General features: G+C 33.0%; 1 protein-coding gene across 1 annotated transcript in view; it reads right to left on the reverse strand.

Annotated features, from left to right (window-relative positions):
• Window positions 1–17,926, reverse strand: part of MYT1L (myelin transcription factor 1 like) — a 660,434-nt gene that overhangs the window by 478,410 nt on the left and 164,098 nt on the right. The window contains exon 4 of the mRNA XM_031951169.1: window positions 2,449–2,554. The gene's annotated coding sequence lies outside the window, so the exon portion shown is untranslated. The remainder of the gene's footprint in view (window positions 1–2,448; window positions 2,555–17,926) is intronic.

The raw sequence follows: 17,926 nt of genomic DNA on the forward strand, positions 1-17,926 counted from the left end.
TACACAAATGTTCATGGTCCTTTGATTAGTTTAACAATCTTTAAATTTTGTCCATTGCTTTTCTCTGAGAACGTGATCTGCCTATTTTGCAAAATATACTAATCTCACAACTCAATAGTATGCCCCAAATTTTGACTTACCCAAAGATGATGCTAAAGAACACTTTTCATTGTTTTTTAACCTAGTAAAGTCTTATGTATGTTTCATATATGAGCAGAACACTGGAATACTTTGGGTTAAAATATATAGATTATTTTCAAAATAATTAATTGTGGAATTATTACTAGGATAGCAAAGCATTAAATTCACCCAGACTTCTTCTCCCTACCATCTATTCATTAATTAATATACAGTTATGAAGCATCTACTATATACCAAGCATTATATTAGTCATTGATGATGCAAATATGAAAGTCCCTACCTTTTTTTTTTTTTTTTTTGGCTAAGGCAATTGGAGTTAAGTGACTTGCCCAGGATCACACAGCTAGGACATATTAACTGTCTGAGGCCAGATTTGAATTCAGATCCTCCTGACTTTAGGGACAGCATTCTATCCACTGAACCATCTAGCTGACTCAAGAAACCATATCTTAAAGTGTAATGTCCAGGCTAGCTTTCTCGAGGATCTCTCTGGAGTCTGGAGTCTGAGATCCAGTTTGAGCACACTCTCACTTGAGTCTCTCTCAAGTCTGCTTATTTCAAGTCCTCTCAGCCCTTATTTATCTTAGTATAATTACATCAGTACAGTACTCTGAGCATATGTCAACTGTAGAATCATCACATCACCATACCAAGTACTAAGTATGTGTAAACTAGAGAACCATTATTTCATCAATGACACTGAGTAAACACCCTATTGTAAGTATCCTTATTTCAAGTATACTTTTCCAGAGTTTGGGCCCTCTACATTAAAGGATATTATATACCATGAAAATTTTTAGTCTAACAAAATTTTTAATTTCTCATCACTCTCCAAACAAATAAAATTAATTGTAGGAAACAGTGACCCTTACATAAGTCTCTTAACACTCAGAGTAAGGAAGTTAACTTTTCAAGTCAGGGAAATGTATTATTAGCTGCTTTCTTAATTTTGAACAACTGTACAAAGAGCATTTCTTTAGGAAAATAATTAGTATATATAAAATAATGATATAAGACTCATTATGCCATTTTATTTTTCGTTATTTTGTTTTTATCCAGACATGAATTCATTGATGTAGGGAATTTGGGACATTAAAGTTCCTTCCATATATAGCCTTCCTTTGTAACTTAAAGTTCTATAGACTAGTTTGGAGATATTGAAAGGTTAAGTTACTTGCTCTTAGTACATAGCCAGTATATATCAGAGTCACCAGTCAATTCCAGGTCTTTCTAACTCTGAGTCCATCTCTATAACTACTATGCAATACAATTTCTCTTAAGAATTTTTTTAGACTCTATTAAGATGGTTCAGTTAGATGGTGCAGTGGATAGATCACCAGGTCTGAAATCAGAAACACCTGAGTTCAGATCTGGCCTCAACACTTAAGACTTACTAGCTGTGTGACTCTGGGTAAGTCATTTAACCACAACTGCCTTGCTCCCCCACCATCCTCCTCTACAAAAGACTCTTGATATAAGGTTGTTGATGTTGGAAATAAAGCTCAGTCTTTGAGTTTTAAGTAAGTAATGAATTTCCCTGTGATCAGGACGCCAAATGAAACAGGAAGCAGATAAAAAAAGTAATGTTGCACAATGAAGATGCCACAGCTCTCTCCATGTATCCTGAGAAAATGGGATCTCTTTGTCTTTTTCACATAAAAGGGCATAGTTTGAAACATTCTCCTTAATATGGGTACTGAGACAGAAAGCTTTACAGTTTTAAATTTTAATTTCACTCATAAACTCAAAAGCCTAAAGGCTGAAGGTTCATAACTTCCAATTGCCATATACTCATGGTGTGAATTTTAGCGATTGGGAATTTCCAAATAATGTCTGCAGAAAACTTAGATTTGTTATAAACATACAAAAACTCCTCCAACACTTATATACTTGACAGCCAGTCATTTCTGGAATGAATGGAGAACTCTCCTTACACTTATATGAAATGCAATATTATCATTGAAGGGTAACCAATCTTGTACTATTTTTTGTTCTCTTGACAGCCCAAAGAATTTCACTGTATCATGGTCCATCAGGATCCAGCATTCATTCCTGCTCTGTATAACTTTAGTATCAAGAACAATACATGCATCATCTAATTTAACTGCAAATGGCTCTTTTTAGCATGAATTGACTGTTTAAAGAGAATGCACAACAGAACTCCTAAATGCCTCATGGAAGCTATGGAGCACCCCACAGGAAAAAAAATCTCTTTTACCAAGAGCTAAAAGTAAATGGAATAAACTATAGAGGAAATTAACTTTCATCAATAATTTCTGGAGAGTGCTACACTGAGGCCAAATGTACCTGAAATCCCTTGGTGAGATGATTCAACTTTGGTCCAGACTTTGCTCTCAGAGGTTGTTGGAGATCACTGAATGGGATTTCATCAATTTTCCTCCAAACTCATTTTCTAAAAAAACAAACAAACAAACAAAAACAAACAAACATGAAATGAGGAAGAGCTAAAAGAGATGTTTTCCTCTGTGCTCTTTTAGATTCATATCAAAGAATTATGCTTAATATAGGTAATTATATTTGGATAAATTGTAAATTATTTTAGTTAGGAACACTGCTTCAGAAGGATATTAATATATCAGAAAATATTTGAAATAGGCATTTCTTTTGTTCTGGATAACTTTAAGAACTTTAAAAAGCCTCTAAAAAGTTGGATTTGACATTCTATATGCTATTCAAATAGCAGGGAACCTCTGAAACTACATCTAGCCTCTTTTCTTTCTTTGATACAATTGGTTGTTCGATGAATAATTAGAATATATTTTAGCTATTCTAAATATTCTTTCAAGTTAATATGACTTCACCATGAATACAAAATGTCCATTCCTGGTGATAGTGTTTCATGTCACTAATTTAATGTTATCATAGTTGAAAAACAATGTTTTCACTGGTTTGCATTTTGCTTTTCATCTATACTCTCTCATGTAATTTTGTATACAGTTTGGGATTCGTGGCAGCTATAATTAAAATAAAATATGCTTGGATTACACAGACAATGCCATAACCCTTTCCCCCAACTCAGAACTTCATGTAAATATATAAAAAGGCATATCTAGAAACTAGGCATAGAGCAAGTAAAATGACTAGGTAGGGCATTGGTTGTTAGAGCTATTGTTTCTGGTGCAGACCTCCAAATTCAAAGATACTCATTAAATTGAGTATGTGGCAATAACAGACGAAGTGTTAATGGGGCAGCAGTGGAGTGTGTCAGGAAAATGAAGAGACCCTTAGGGGCTCACCATGCTGTTTATGATCAGCTAAATTCAGCAGCATTACCATAAATCCTCTAAAAGATACTGTACTAGACTTCTTGTGGGTTACCTTGCAATAAAGAACATATTCAGAGTACTTAGCAACTGGGATTTGAAGTAAGATAACACATTATTTCCTATGAAATAAACAAACTGCCTATAAAAACGCAACCATAATGAATTTTATTATTTTCCTTAATAAGATTTTACTAAAACAAAGACATAAAGAACAGAACCTTTTTTCCTAAAAAATGTGCAAATGGAGATTGAAAGAGTTCTGAAATACATTGAGAAGTAGACAGGTCATAGTAAACTGTTTCAAATGATACAATGCAATAGTTTTTCCAGGTATTTCTGAAATACTTTGCTGACTCCATTCCATTCTGGAATGGATTTACAGCCTCTTACACAGTACCACAGACACTCAGATTTGGAGAGAAATTTGAGCCTGTCTAATCCAACTCGTATTCAAATAAGAATATCCTTTATAAAAAATATCATACCTGAGAAGTGGTCAACTGGTTTGAGGATAGGCAAAGTGACCTGAGAAACATTCATATCACTAAGGAGATTATAAACCCCTTGAAAGCAGAAATTATATCCTTGAATCCCTTAGAATACCAATGCTTGGATATTGATTGAGAGATTACTTGTTTTTAGTAAAAAAATTTTTATCAAGAATAGGAGTATTTAATTCATATTGTTCTTAATATCCCTTTTAGCCCAATTGTAGCCTGAACAGAACCTGAATACAGATATTAGTCACACTTTTATTAAGAAATCAACTAGGCAGCTAGGTGATGCAAGGGATAGAGCACCAGCCCTCAAGTCAGGAGGATCTGAGTTGAAACCTGGCCTCAGATACTTACTACTGCCTAGCTGTATGACCAGTGGGCAAGTCACTTAACCCCAATTGCCTCAGAAAAAAAAAAGGAAAATAACCCACATGTTATAGACAAAATGAAGTAATTTTTACATGAATAAAACAATTTTATTTGAATACAAATGTAAAATTTTTATAATAAATATAATTTGTGGTAATTCCATGAAATTATTTTTCATTGTTTACTTATGTATTTTTCTTTTAAAAACACTATTTTTACAATAATAGGCTATATTTAAAACTCTTAAGTGAACTTTTTCTCTATACATTCCTCATCAACAGAAGAGGAAAATAACAATAAAAATACTCATATCAATTATTTAAGTTGTTTATGTGTTTTTAAATTTTAAATTTAAATTCCTACATATGTATTATGGTTAGTGCACATTTAGCTCAGTATCCTTTATTTTACCAAGTTAAGTCTTATATAGTGATTGCTTATATACTCTCATATAGTTACTAGTTAACTAAAAGTCATTTAATTATTCTCATTATAGCAATTATCAATGAACCATTATACTCAATAGTTAGTCTACATTTATTAAAGGAGGTAAGTTAAATCAGACATTTAAAATAATTTTTAATAATTAGTGGTTTTATGAGATAGTATTTTGCCATAGAAAGTTTTAGACTAAGAAAGTAGCACTGGACTTGTGTTATAGCTGATTTCTAGAGTGAGATCTGAATTAATCAAGGACCAAGAAGGAGGTTTTATGACCAGTAGGCAATCCTGGTGATGGATTTGTGGAAAAAATAGTAGATTTTGTCTAACTATGGATAATAATTCCAAAGATCAGCTGTCTTGGATGGATTAAGATGGGCACTGGTGGAAAAAGGACTAACACCAACGAGATCAGAGATAGATTAGGTTTCTGAAGTGCTGATCTTTGGCTAATCATTAAAATTCTCCTTGTCTCAGTTTCTTAATCTGCACATTGAGGATAATAATACTTCCACTGACTTCTCATAGGAAAAATTCTTTGTAATCAAGAAAGGATTATGTGAACATGAATGAGAAATTATAGAGGAATTGGGATCACAGAAGTGTCTGTCAAAGTGATTAAAGGGCAGATAAGGCACTGAAATAAATTCAAGTCATTTACTTTTCTATCTTTGCTCTGCAGTAAACACACATTTATAGTTGTAAACTTTTGTTAAGTAGCACCACAGTTTATTGCTAGGGTATGACTATAACTCCAAGTAAAGGTAATCCATTATGAAGAACTTATTCATTGTCACTGGAGCATAAAGCAACCTACTAAATTCTTACTTTGGCAGCAAGATTTAACTTTCTGTATAAATCTCATCACTCACAAAAGCTTTTTTTTTTTTTTTTTTTTTTTAATACATTGTGTTTTTTTATCCCACAATAGAGTTTCTCTTGCATTAAGGAAAAAAAAAATTGCTTGTATAACTTGAAAGTGCCCTTTCCTTCCTTCCACCTCTCCTTACTTCCTTTTTTTAATTAAACAAAGATTACGTCATATGGTATTGATGGTATGAGAAAATGTTTATTAAAATGATCAAGTACATAAAATGATCATTTTATACCTAGACTTATAATACTAAATGATAAAGAAATAACTCTCTAAATTTTATTCTTTATATATTACATATGAGCATATAAAATCCTTAGCAATCTGAAAGTAAAATAAAACTCTCAAACTAGTACTCTTCAAATCAAAATTTGAATGTATCAATTAATTATAACATGTAGACACAAAAACATCTATTTGATGTATACCAATGCCTCATCAGAATGCTGTCTTTAAAATCTGTCAAGGACTACTGCACAATGAGACGTTTTGTTTCTCTGTTATTGATCATTTCTCTATTAAAATCTAATGTAAACTAAAATAATATTACAATTAGTTCCAATGAATTACACATGGAATATAACTCTTAGACTTCTAAGTACAGCTATGTTCATGCTACAGTCTTGGGCTTAAATTGTATCCTAACTTTCTCTTCTTTTCTCTTAATTATTCTCTACCTGAGCACTAACACGTAACAAGAATTAGAAAATGAATTTTGTTAAAAAAAATCTGTTGTAACTGATCTTTGAATGAATTACAGATTTTAAGAGATAGTTATGAGAAGGTAGTACATTCTGGGAATGGGGAATAGCCTTTGTAAAAGCTTAGAGGCAGAATAGAGAGGAGATGGGACAGATGGCATGCTGAATGTAGAGAATTCCAAGTTTGTTTGGAGAACAAAGAATAGGAAATTTAATGTAATTAAACAAAGAAAATGAGTGAGGTAATCCTAAGAGGGAAACAGGTAAAAATCAGAAGAAATGTAGTACACTAATGGACCTAAATTTTAAGATTTTTTAATGACTTTCATCTTTGTATCTTAGTTTCCTACTGGCTAGCCTTGTGCATCATATTGTTATAGGTACTTTATTGAAAGAATGAATTTTAACATTGTACAAAAATTCTGTGGTTTTTATTTTTTCAACTTTTATCATACATCTGATTAATGATTTGCACTATTTTTAGTAACAGATATTTTTAAAATTAATGGCAGCTTTAGTGTCTTTAATATTCCATATTAGCTTTCAGAATTCCACAATTGGTACACAGAAAGACTCTGACCTTTAACTACAATTGAGTGGTCATTAATTTAATCATCATCATCATCATCGTCATCATCTTAAATCTTTATAATCTTGGAGATTTTTATGATTTGCAAAGCACTTTAAATAGAGAATTTTCTATAACCCTCATGACTTGAGATAAAGATATGATGGGTGCAATTATTTTCATTTTACATATATGTACACTGAAGTTTAGAGACATTAAGAGAATTGCCCATGATCTCACACCTGTAAAGTCTCAAAAGCAGGATTGAAATCACACCTGCTTAACTCTAAGACTAGTATTTCATTTACTATTACACTCTGCTAAAGTTAGCCATTCTGGTAGCAAATAAATCAGAGTACTTTTTAACAAATTAATAAGATTAAATGTACAGATAATACAATTCAGAATTTGACTAATAGTTTTTTCCCCACTTTTTTTGTATCAAAGAACATCATCAAATTCAGAAACACCACTTTGCATTTGCTTCCCTGGGTATTTTCATCTCTAAAGAACAAGATGCCCCTCAGGATAAGATCATTACTTCTAAGCTCACCACCATGCTGCTAACTAAAACCTTGATTCATTTCACCTTTCTTAAACCCCTTTGGAGAGATGGAGGGTGAAGTACTAAACTCCTTCATAATGTCATCCTTTATAGAGGACAAGATCCCTTCAGATCACTCCACTTTGCATCTGTTTCCTTATAATACCATGGAACAAGATAGCCCTATATTAGGTACTTCCTGTTTCTCCCCACTTTCATGCCTCTTTTTGTGTATTGTCCCACCCTAGCCCTCACTTTAGATTCTAAGTTCATTGAGGGTAGGGAATGTCTTTCTTTTTATTAATTGTATCCACAGCACTAAGCACAGTGCCTGGTATACTGTAGGTGTTTAATATATATTTATTGGGTTAAATAATTGGATTTATAGGAAAAAAACCCAATTACAACAATGGCAAAAAAAAATGTAACATTTCTAAGGACAAAACTTTAAAAGTGTTGAGGAAGAAGCAGGAGGGAAAATGAAAATGGTTGAAAATGATGGCATGATCATTTTGGAAAAATATTACTATAGTTGGTATTTGGACAAAAAAAAATCAGTATCATCTTCATGACAAGAAAGATATAATCTGACTCATACAACAGAAATTTCATATATGTAGAGTTCCATGCCAGTGTAATTAGTGATTAGAATTGAAATGTTAGCATGAAGAAGTTTATTCACAAATAAATAATGTGAGGTTTTGGCATGTGGGATCAATTCCATTATTCTGTCTTATATAAAGAAAAAATAAATTTCCTAAATGCAGAGAAAAGCTACCCTGAAATAAAATGGAGGCAATTTACACAAAGAACAAGTGGGTTATTGGAAAGAAAATAGCCAACTTTGATAGTGACATTCCCCTTGGAAACTGAAACAGATTGCAGGGTATAACCAATGACTGCATATACTATGTTTTTGTGGAATCAGATTGAGTTCACATGCAAGAAAGCTCACTAACCAGTTACCAAAAGAGGTTCAGAATGTGTTAAGAAATAGCATGCTCATTTGTAAAGATGGGAGGTGTTTCTCAAAGGACATCATGAAATTCATTTTCGAGAACCTACGAAATGACATTGAATTGACAAAGGCATACTTTTATTTCCAGGGCACGTATAGGTATTAACCTACCAGCAGACCTGTCAGTAGTAAAGACTAAATTTGTGAAAAAGGACAGAACTTTTGATTCGTCATTTTACATTGCAGAGGTATTAAATGGGGACCACATGCCATATGTGATTGCCTATAGATGTGGACTTCGAACCTTTGAGACCATTTTCTTCATGCCTATACTACTGGCAAACAAATGATAAATTCTATTCTCACATGGTTCCACTAGGTCCCATATATTATTTGTAATCATCTTTAAAAAGATTACTTGTAAAGTATATTATTGTTAAAGTATCCAAGTTAATTGAACTCCTTTTTTACTCTCCTACCAAGAACCATATCATCCATACAATCTTCCCTGATCCAGCAGGATCTCCCTCTTTGAATTTCCCAGTGGTTTGTTGTTATATATGTTTTATGCATTTATGAAATTCCAATCTGCATTATATTTATTTGCAAACCTTTCTTCTCTCTAATAAAGTAATAAGCCTTTGAGACTAGAAACTGTGACTTTCTCTACTATAGTGACCTCAAAATAGTTAGGCCTTAAGAATAAACCTCTGATTAATATATATTGAATTGAACTGAATTAAATTTAATCTCACTGAACCCATTCCTACCAATTTATTCAGTTGATTATTCTCTTGGAAAATGACTTCTAAAATCAGCTGGTAAGACTGAATCAAATGATGTAAAGTTACACTATACTCATTCTTTTCCAGCCTCCTCCACACCAGTCATTCATTCATTCAAGGCTCATTGGAGTATTGAGATCACTTCTTAACATATCTTCCTATCTCTTGTTAGTCCCTAATCTAATTCAATCTACATCACATTATTAAATCAGTTTTTATTTTTTAAAGTTTTCACTAAAATACTCTCCTTTATAATAAATAGAATAACCATCAGGACAAATCTCTTAATCTCCTATTCAAGTGCATCATAATAAGTACAGTAGAGAAAGCAAAAGATTTGTACCCAAAAGTCCAAGTCTGCTCGCCACTATGGCCTTGTGAAAATAATTTCATATCTTTGGCCTTTAATTTTCTCATCTATAAAATAAGAAATTGTACTAAATGATTTCCAGGTTCTTTTCTAGTTGGAAATCTTGTATTCCTATCTCTTTCATCATCTGTAACCAAGTTGGTTTCTATTATTACCTTTCAATACCCTTCTACCTGAACTCTTTTTTCTAGCTAAATTGACCTCCAAATGTATCTTCCAAGATTTCTTGATCTTATTCACTTCTGTTGCTTTGTTCATGCTTTCCTTTATATGAGCTTTCTTTCTACTTGTCTTTCCAAATTCCAAGCGATTCCATATATCAAATATCCACATCTCCATGAAAGTTTCCCAAATCACTCTGACCCACTATAAACTCACATTCCTCTAAATAAATAACACATGCTATTTAAAATATCTTGTGGTGTCACTTCTTTTTTTTTCCCTTTGGGATCACCTATTCTAAGTGAAACATCTGTTAGAATGATAATAATAGCTAAATTTATAATAATAATAAAACATTACGAATAATTAAAGGACCCTGAATTTGGAATCAGAAAATCTTGATTTGTATCCCAGATATTTTGTTTAATAGCCTCGTGATGATGGGTGAATAATTTAATCTCTCTGAAATTCAATTTCTTTCTCCATGAGTATAATACTATTTGTACTATCTATGCCATGTATTCTTTTTTTTGGGGGGGAAGTAATTTGTAAGCTGTTAAGCACCATGAAAAAGTAAACTATTAAGTCTTCTAATAACAGATTAACAACAAATTAGCTTTAAGGAAAAACCTAATTACTGTAATATTTCAGGTGGTCAACAAAGTAGCATTAAAGAAGAATAGGGGATAAAGAGCAAATCTATGATTTCATTGGTATAAAGAATCTCTGGGTAAACAAATTCTCTTTACCAATTCAAGTTCAAATCTTCTCTTCTTAGTATTAGAGAGTTCTCTAGATAGTGACTTAGTATAGCATGTTAGTGACTCAAACTCTTACAGCTAATATTCATTGGAGAAAGGGCTTGAATCCATGTTTGCATGGCTTTGAGTTTCTAAGCTCCTGAATGTCTTAGGTTATTTTGAGGGAGGAGATAAGAATCACAATATTTTGAAATTAAACAACTATGACACATTATAAAATAAGTAATAAGTTCACTTTGATCCTTATTACAACTCAACTTGATAAAACTCCAAAGAATGTTATTTAACATGTTTCTACAGGCAACTTTTCTTCTATAAGGTGAAGATAAAAATAAAAATCTATCTATAAAATGGATTGAATATAGAATCTTGCACTTGGGCTTAAAAATCAACTTCAAAATTGTAAAGTGAGAAATGTGTCTAGACTTGACAAATTATGAAATCTGACTCCAAGTAGAAGGGTTGTCATGTGAAATCAAGTTTTGTTTTCTTCTGCTTGGTCCTAGTGAGTAAAATTAGGAGCAAAATTAAAAAAAAAAAAAAAAAAAAAAGAAAATTCCAGACAGGCAAATTTAACTTCAATGCAAAGGGACTAAGAGGAAGAAAATGTTCTAATATAATAGTTTCTGAAAAAGAGAATGGATTGATTTGGAAGGAAGTAGTTTGCTTTCCCTAAGTCTCATCAGGTAAAGGCACAATGACATTTATTGAAGATTTTATTAAGGGGATACTTGGTTGGCTATAAGCTGAGCAAATGGGCTCCATAGTGTTTTCTAACTCAGAAATTCTGAGTCCAGTTATGTTTTGGAGCCTAGATCATGGTTCTTTTGCTATTGTTTTCTTCATAGAACTTCCTTATTATTCTATAAGAAATTTACTCCAGAATTTGGAATAAGGATTCAAGGGAAGTAATTGTCTCCTAAAGTTTATATTTATTTACTTTAAAGGCCTATATTTGTAGAATTTTTTTTTTTTAGTATATCAAGAATCTTTCAGTAACATGGACACTTCCACCTACACAGATTATAGGCCCTTCATACCTTGGTAGATGGTTCCATGAGTTGATAAGTAGATAGAAAAAAATTACAAATTGGCCCAATTTGATGATTGTGACCAAAAAACCTGGTGATGATCATATCCAGTAGATATGTAATCCATTACCACATTATACTTATTTTCCATTTTTAAATTAAAAATCCAAACAAATGTCTTTTTTAATACTCATTGTATATATTAAAAATGGTTAGAGAAAGCAAATTCCAACATTGTCCATGTCTAAAAATTTTTTCAGGCTGTTCTTTAAGTCTATTATCTTCATCAGAATGTACATAGTGTGTTCCATCATGAGTCTTCTGAATTCATATTTATCAAGTTAGATTATTTTATCATATTGTTATTATTGTATAAATTGTATTCTTGGTCTTGATTACATTTCCCTTCATCAATTTATACAAGTTTTCTCAGTTTGAGTAAAACCTTCCCCTCTTTATTTCTTCCATCACTGCAGTATATGATCATATTTATATACTACAACTTATTCAATCATTTTCCAATTGATGACCATGCCCCATCGTACCACCAATTTGTAAAATTTTGCCACCACAACAAAGAGCTAATATAAATACTTTTGTACATATGGATGCTTTTCCTCCTTTGATTTTAATGGAGGAATAGACCTGGTAGTGGTATCACTGGATCAAAGGGGATGCAAATTACTGCTTCCTAAAATTGCTAGATTTGTTCAAAGATTCACCAAAAGTATTTTAATGAACCTATTTTCTCACAGTCCCTCTAGCATTTGTCATTTTTCTTTTTTTTGTCAAACTGATGTGTATGAGGAAGAGTCTTAGAGATATTTTAATTTGCATTTCTCAAATTATTAGTAGGGAAGGTGGGTGGCACAATGGATACAGTGCCAGTCAGCGAGTCTGGAAGACTATCTTTTTTATTTCGAATCTGGTCTCAGACACTCATTTGCTCTGCGACTCTGTTTGCTCAGTTGTTCATCTGTAAAATGAGGTAGAGAAAGAAATGACAAAACTAACACAGTATTTTCCCCAAGAAAACCCTAAATGGAGTCACTAATAATTGAACATAACTGCAATGACTGAACAATAATCATAACAACAGCAATTAGTAATTTGTGGCGTTTTCCTATTGATAACTTAAATTTTTTTTCTTCTGAAAACCAACTGGGACCATGTTTAAAGTATTTCTAGATTTCCAGTTAATATGCCAGAGACTATGACACCATATGGAAAGCATGTATCACTGTAGCTTAGCAACTAAGTTCTGTTTTCTTATTACATTATGGGAATTCATCTGGACTTTTGAAAGTTCTGCTGGTTGCTTCTGAGAACAGAGTCATAACTCTAGACCATAATGAGGCATTGAAATGAGAGTTTAGTTACCCCTATCAAAGCTTATTTAATGTTATAATTTTTATTGAAATAAAAGTCACATCTAAATTACAAAATGAATAGACTGATAATAACATTGATATTATTACAAATTAAGAGTTTAAAGGATGGAAGGAAACTTATTGGTCTTCTTGTTCATGCTCTTCATTTTATAGATAAATACATTGAAGCCTCCAAAGTAAAGTAGGGATGGTATAAGGCAAAGAATGCTGGGTTAAGATACAATCCTAATTCTTGCCATTTACTATCTATCTGTGTGATCTTGGGCAAGTCACTTCATTTCACTGGCTCTCAGTTTATTCATCTGTGAAACGATAGAATTAGATTATGTGACAAATAAAATCTCTTCCAGCTTTAAAATCATGATTCTGTGATTTATAATTCTATTCTAAGTATCTTGCCTAAGGTCACACAGTTAGACAGAGAGTCTAGACCCAGGGGACTTCATTCTATATATGCATATACATGGTTTTACAGCAGTTATAATATTGAGGGCTCAATGGCTATCTTTATATTTTTAATTCTATTCAATAAATATCCATTGGGTGCTTGTTCCCAGGTGATATAATTAAGGAGAGTAACTTCCCTGAATAAAATGTGCATTCCTGTTTTAATTCCCCATACTACTCCCCAAACTAACAAATGTGATCTATACTTTAAATGGGGTATAAAAATGATCATGGTCCCAAACCCCTAAATACTTGTTATTCCTATTATTCCTTAGGGTTTTCAGAGTGAGAATTTATATGTAGTGCTTATATATCAGGGCAAGACCTTCAGAATATGGAAAGAAGATTACTAAACAGAATAACCTTTTTCAAAATGTCCTTCACCATCAGTTATGGTGATTGAAAGTTTCCCATCATTGATTCATTCTTTGGGTCTTGAAAGCTTTTCCATGTTTAGGATTCCCTTGTTAAAATGCAAACAATACTGAGATGAATAGCTTTTAAGTCTCTGTCAATGACATTGGGAGTGGGGGGTAGGGTATGGGGATGAGCCATTATCTGCCTGAGAGCAAGGTCTAAAGGAAGGGAATAAAAGATAGGTTTCTAGAGAATAGGAGCTGAGAGAGACTAAGGAGAGAGAAATAGAGAGAGAGAGAGAGAGAGAGAGAGAGAGAGAGAGAGAGAGAGAGAGAGAGAGAGAGAGAGAGAGAGAGAGAGAGAGAGAGAGAGAGAGAGAGAGAGAGGAAAGGAGAGAGAGAGAGAAAGAGAGAGAGAGAAGGAGGGAGAAAGGGAGGGAGGGAGGAGAGGGGGAGAGAAACAAACAGAGACAGAGACAGAGAGAAACAGAGAGAGAGACAGAAAGATGGGGAGAGAGAGAGACAGAGAGATGGAGAGAGAGACAGAGAGAAACAGAGAGAGATAAAGAGACAGAGAAAGAGTGAGAGAGACAGAGACAGAGAGGAGACAGAGAGAGAAGGAGTCAGGGAGACAGAGACAAAGAGAGAAGCAGAGAGAGGGGGAAAGAGATGTGGCAAAAAGATTCCCAAGAGTCAAACTCTGCCAACTTCACACTTTTCCTAAAGGAAAAATAGTTAATAGGAAATCAAAGTAAGAGCTTTCCTGAAGTCAGTAAGAGAACACTTAGTTGTGAATGAATTCAAGTCATTTAAGAAAATATAGTGCAATGATAGAGTACTGAACTTGGAGCCACAGGACCTCAGCTAAAATCCCATATACTCTCATTTATTACTTGTACAACATTGGGCAGTTCATCTATATTTTTGGGACTCAGTTTTCTCAACTATAAAATGAGGCAGCTGGACTTAATGACTTCTAGCGACTTCCATTTCTAGAGCAAGGATCCTAAAATCATTTTAAGGATAATAAAGGAATTTGCAGATATGATTGCTGAAATATTGATAACTATGTTGAGAATAGTAAAGATAATAGCAGTTTCTCTAGACAAATCTAGTCCCAATTTTTAAAAAGAAAATAGGTTCTACAGAGCTCTAAGCTTGTGAATATGACAGGTTTTTTGAATTCTAGAATGGGTTGATTATTGAAATGATGATATAGGACCAATTAAAAAGGTAAAGGATGATGATTGTGTGCCAAAATAAATTCACTATGGCTAATTCATATCAGGTTCACCTCCTTACTTTTTTGAACTGGGTTACTAGACTGTCAAGGAAAGGCTTCACATTCATCCTCTATAATGTGTGTGTGTGTGTGTGTGGGGGGGGGCGGTGGTTGGATTAAAAAAGATTCTAAAAATTAGAATATAGCTTGGTATATTTGGAGCTGATTAGACGACCAGAACCAAAGAGTGGATGTTTTTTAATAAACATGTCCACTAAGGAAGAGGTCTCCAGGGAAGTGGTCCAGGTGTCTGTCATCAATCATGTTCTATTAAATATTTTTATAAATTACTTGGTTTAGTGGTCAAATTTACCAATTATGAAAATTTTAGAGATAGAAAGCATTGTGAATGACAAAGAAGATATACAGAGGCAAATACATATGTATTTAGTTGTATATGTATATGTATATATACATATAGATAGAGAGAGAAAGCGAAAGAATGACAAATGAGTAAGAGCAGTAGTCTAAATCTAATAAGATTCAATTAAATAGGGAAAAATATAAAGGTCTACAATTGCTAATACATACACATGTACGTACATACATACATATACATGTAGGTATGTCTATATATATATATAATTACTCTGCATAAATATAAGAGGGGTGAAGCATGACTGAAAGTTTGTATCAAAAAGTCTTCTCAGGGCTTGAGGGTTCAACAAGTTCAAAATGAGTCAACAATGCAAGGATTATGAAAATGCATTTCTAGGTGGCAATATCAGATTGAGGTATAATGCTCAGAATGGGGGGATGTGCAGTAGTCCTGCTCTGGTCAAATCACATGGAATTGTGGGCATCATTTTCTAGGAAGGGCATTTGACAAGCTTCACTGTGTTCAGAATAGAGTCTTCCAATATGTTGGGAGAACTAGAAATCATATTATTGAACAATCAACTGAAGGAACTGGGGATGTTTAATCTGGTGAAGGTGAGCTTTGGAAAGAGGAGAAGAAGAAAAGGGGCTGGGCATAATCATTATCTTTAAATATTTAAGAGCCTTGTCAAGGGAAAAGGGATTATACTCATTCTGTTTGTACCCACAGGGAAGAGCTAAAAGGATGGAAGTTACAGGAAGGCAAATTTCAACTTAGTGCAAGGAAGCCCTCCCTCACAATTAAAACTGGCAGAGAATGGAAAGGGCTGTCTCAGGAGGAGGTATGTTCCTTTATCAATGGAGCTATTCCATTAGAGGCTAGATGACCACTCATTAGGGAAGTTATAAAGAGACTTTAGTCTTTAGATAGGACTTGCTGATTTCCAAGGTGCCTTCTAAGATTGATTCCATGAAATCATTTCTGACCTTCAAAGCCCTGCTTTGACACCACTTTCTCTGAATCACTGAGGGATTTTTTTCCTTCCCTTAGAATACAGTATTTTTTCTTATGTCTTTATTGTATTTTATTTTATGTATAAAAAAATAGCATAGCATAGTGTATAGAAAGCTGGGCTGGGAAATGGGGAGGTCTGGGCTCAAGTGTTGCCTCTTACAAATATTAACTTTGTAACACTGGTCAAGTCAGCAAAAGATAATACTTAAAAACTAGTCCTTGAATAGAATTGCCTGGTCCTGTTAAGAAGTATCAATGCTATCCCAATATAATAAAACAACAATCATACATAGAATAATGGAAAGGGCATTGGGTTACAACTCAGACTTTCGGTCTAGGACTATGTATAGCCCAAGTTCTTCTGACTTGTAGTGCAATGCTCTTTTCACAATGCTGTGTCATGCACCACACAACACACACACACACACACACACACACACACAAAACATATTTATTTATTTATTTAAAATTACTTAACTGTGACTATATTCAAAATTTAATAGACAGGTGATACTGGGCTTGGAGTCAGGAAGATATGAGTTACATGTGACTATAGATTCTTACTAGCCATGTTATCTTGGACAAGTCTAATCTCTGTATGTTTTAATATTCTTATCCACAAAATGGAGATGATATAGCAGCTACCTCACGGTATTGTTCTAAGTATCAAAGAAGGAAATGTTTGTGAAACATTTTGCAAATCTTAAATCACTATCTAAATGCTGGCTTCTATTATTGAGATTGTTGATATAACAGAAAGAATAACAATAAAATTAAACCTTCACATTTGTATTGTGCTTTAACCCTTGCAAAGGAACTTTATATACAGAAACACTATTGTTAATTTTCCTTTTCTGTAGAATGTGCATAATAATACTTATACTATTTGTCTTAAAAATATTATTGTGAAGAAAGGTCTTTATCAAACTTATAAAAATGAATGATCTCTTAAACATGGTTTCACTTTCTGTCTTCACATCATAGCCATTTCTGGGGGAAAAACCCTTATCCTTCCAATTTGAATCCTGTCATGTGACAAAAACATGTGCCATTAAGTACAAGAATCTGATAAAATGACTGCATCTGAAAACATAAACAATATTAAGTCCTATTTGTTCTCCATCCCTCTGCCATGAAAAAGTAGGTATAAAACTAGTGTTGGATTTTTCAGTCTTCACAAAAATTCCTATACACCTGATAGCTCTATAAGATATTAAATTGGGTCATTTCCAATATTCTTTGTCAAACCATATGTAGGTAACACTTTGGAATTTGGCAATGACAATGGCTAATATTTTTCAAACTTATGTAAAATGAGGGGATTTGATTAGATGACTTTAGATATCTCTTCCAACTCTATAACACATCTTTCATTCTAAGATTTATCTATGAAAGTTATACTTCTCTATTCAAACAACTCAGGGAAATGTGATGCTCTGCCCTTTTTGACCAGATTATGATTGACCAGATTATTAAAGTTCTGTCCATAAGTCAATTATATCACTCCTTGTCCTTTTCCTATCACTAGGGTTCTAGTAAATTAAAAGAAATTTAAAGTAAATTAATAAGCTCCTGAGTTGAGCTTTTATGAATCTCTCTCTATATGTACCATTTAGCTTAAACAAATT

This window comes from Sarcophilus harrisii, chromosome 2, assembly GCF_902635505.1.
Source record: "Sarcophilus harrisii chromosome 2, mSarHar1.11, whole genome shotgun sequence".
NCBI classification, from domain to species: Eukaryota; Metazoa; Chordata; class Mammalia; order Dasyuromorphia; family Dasyuridae; genus Sarcophilus; species Sarcophilus harrisii.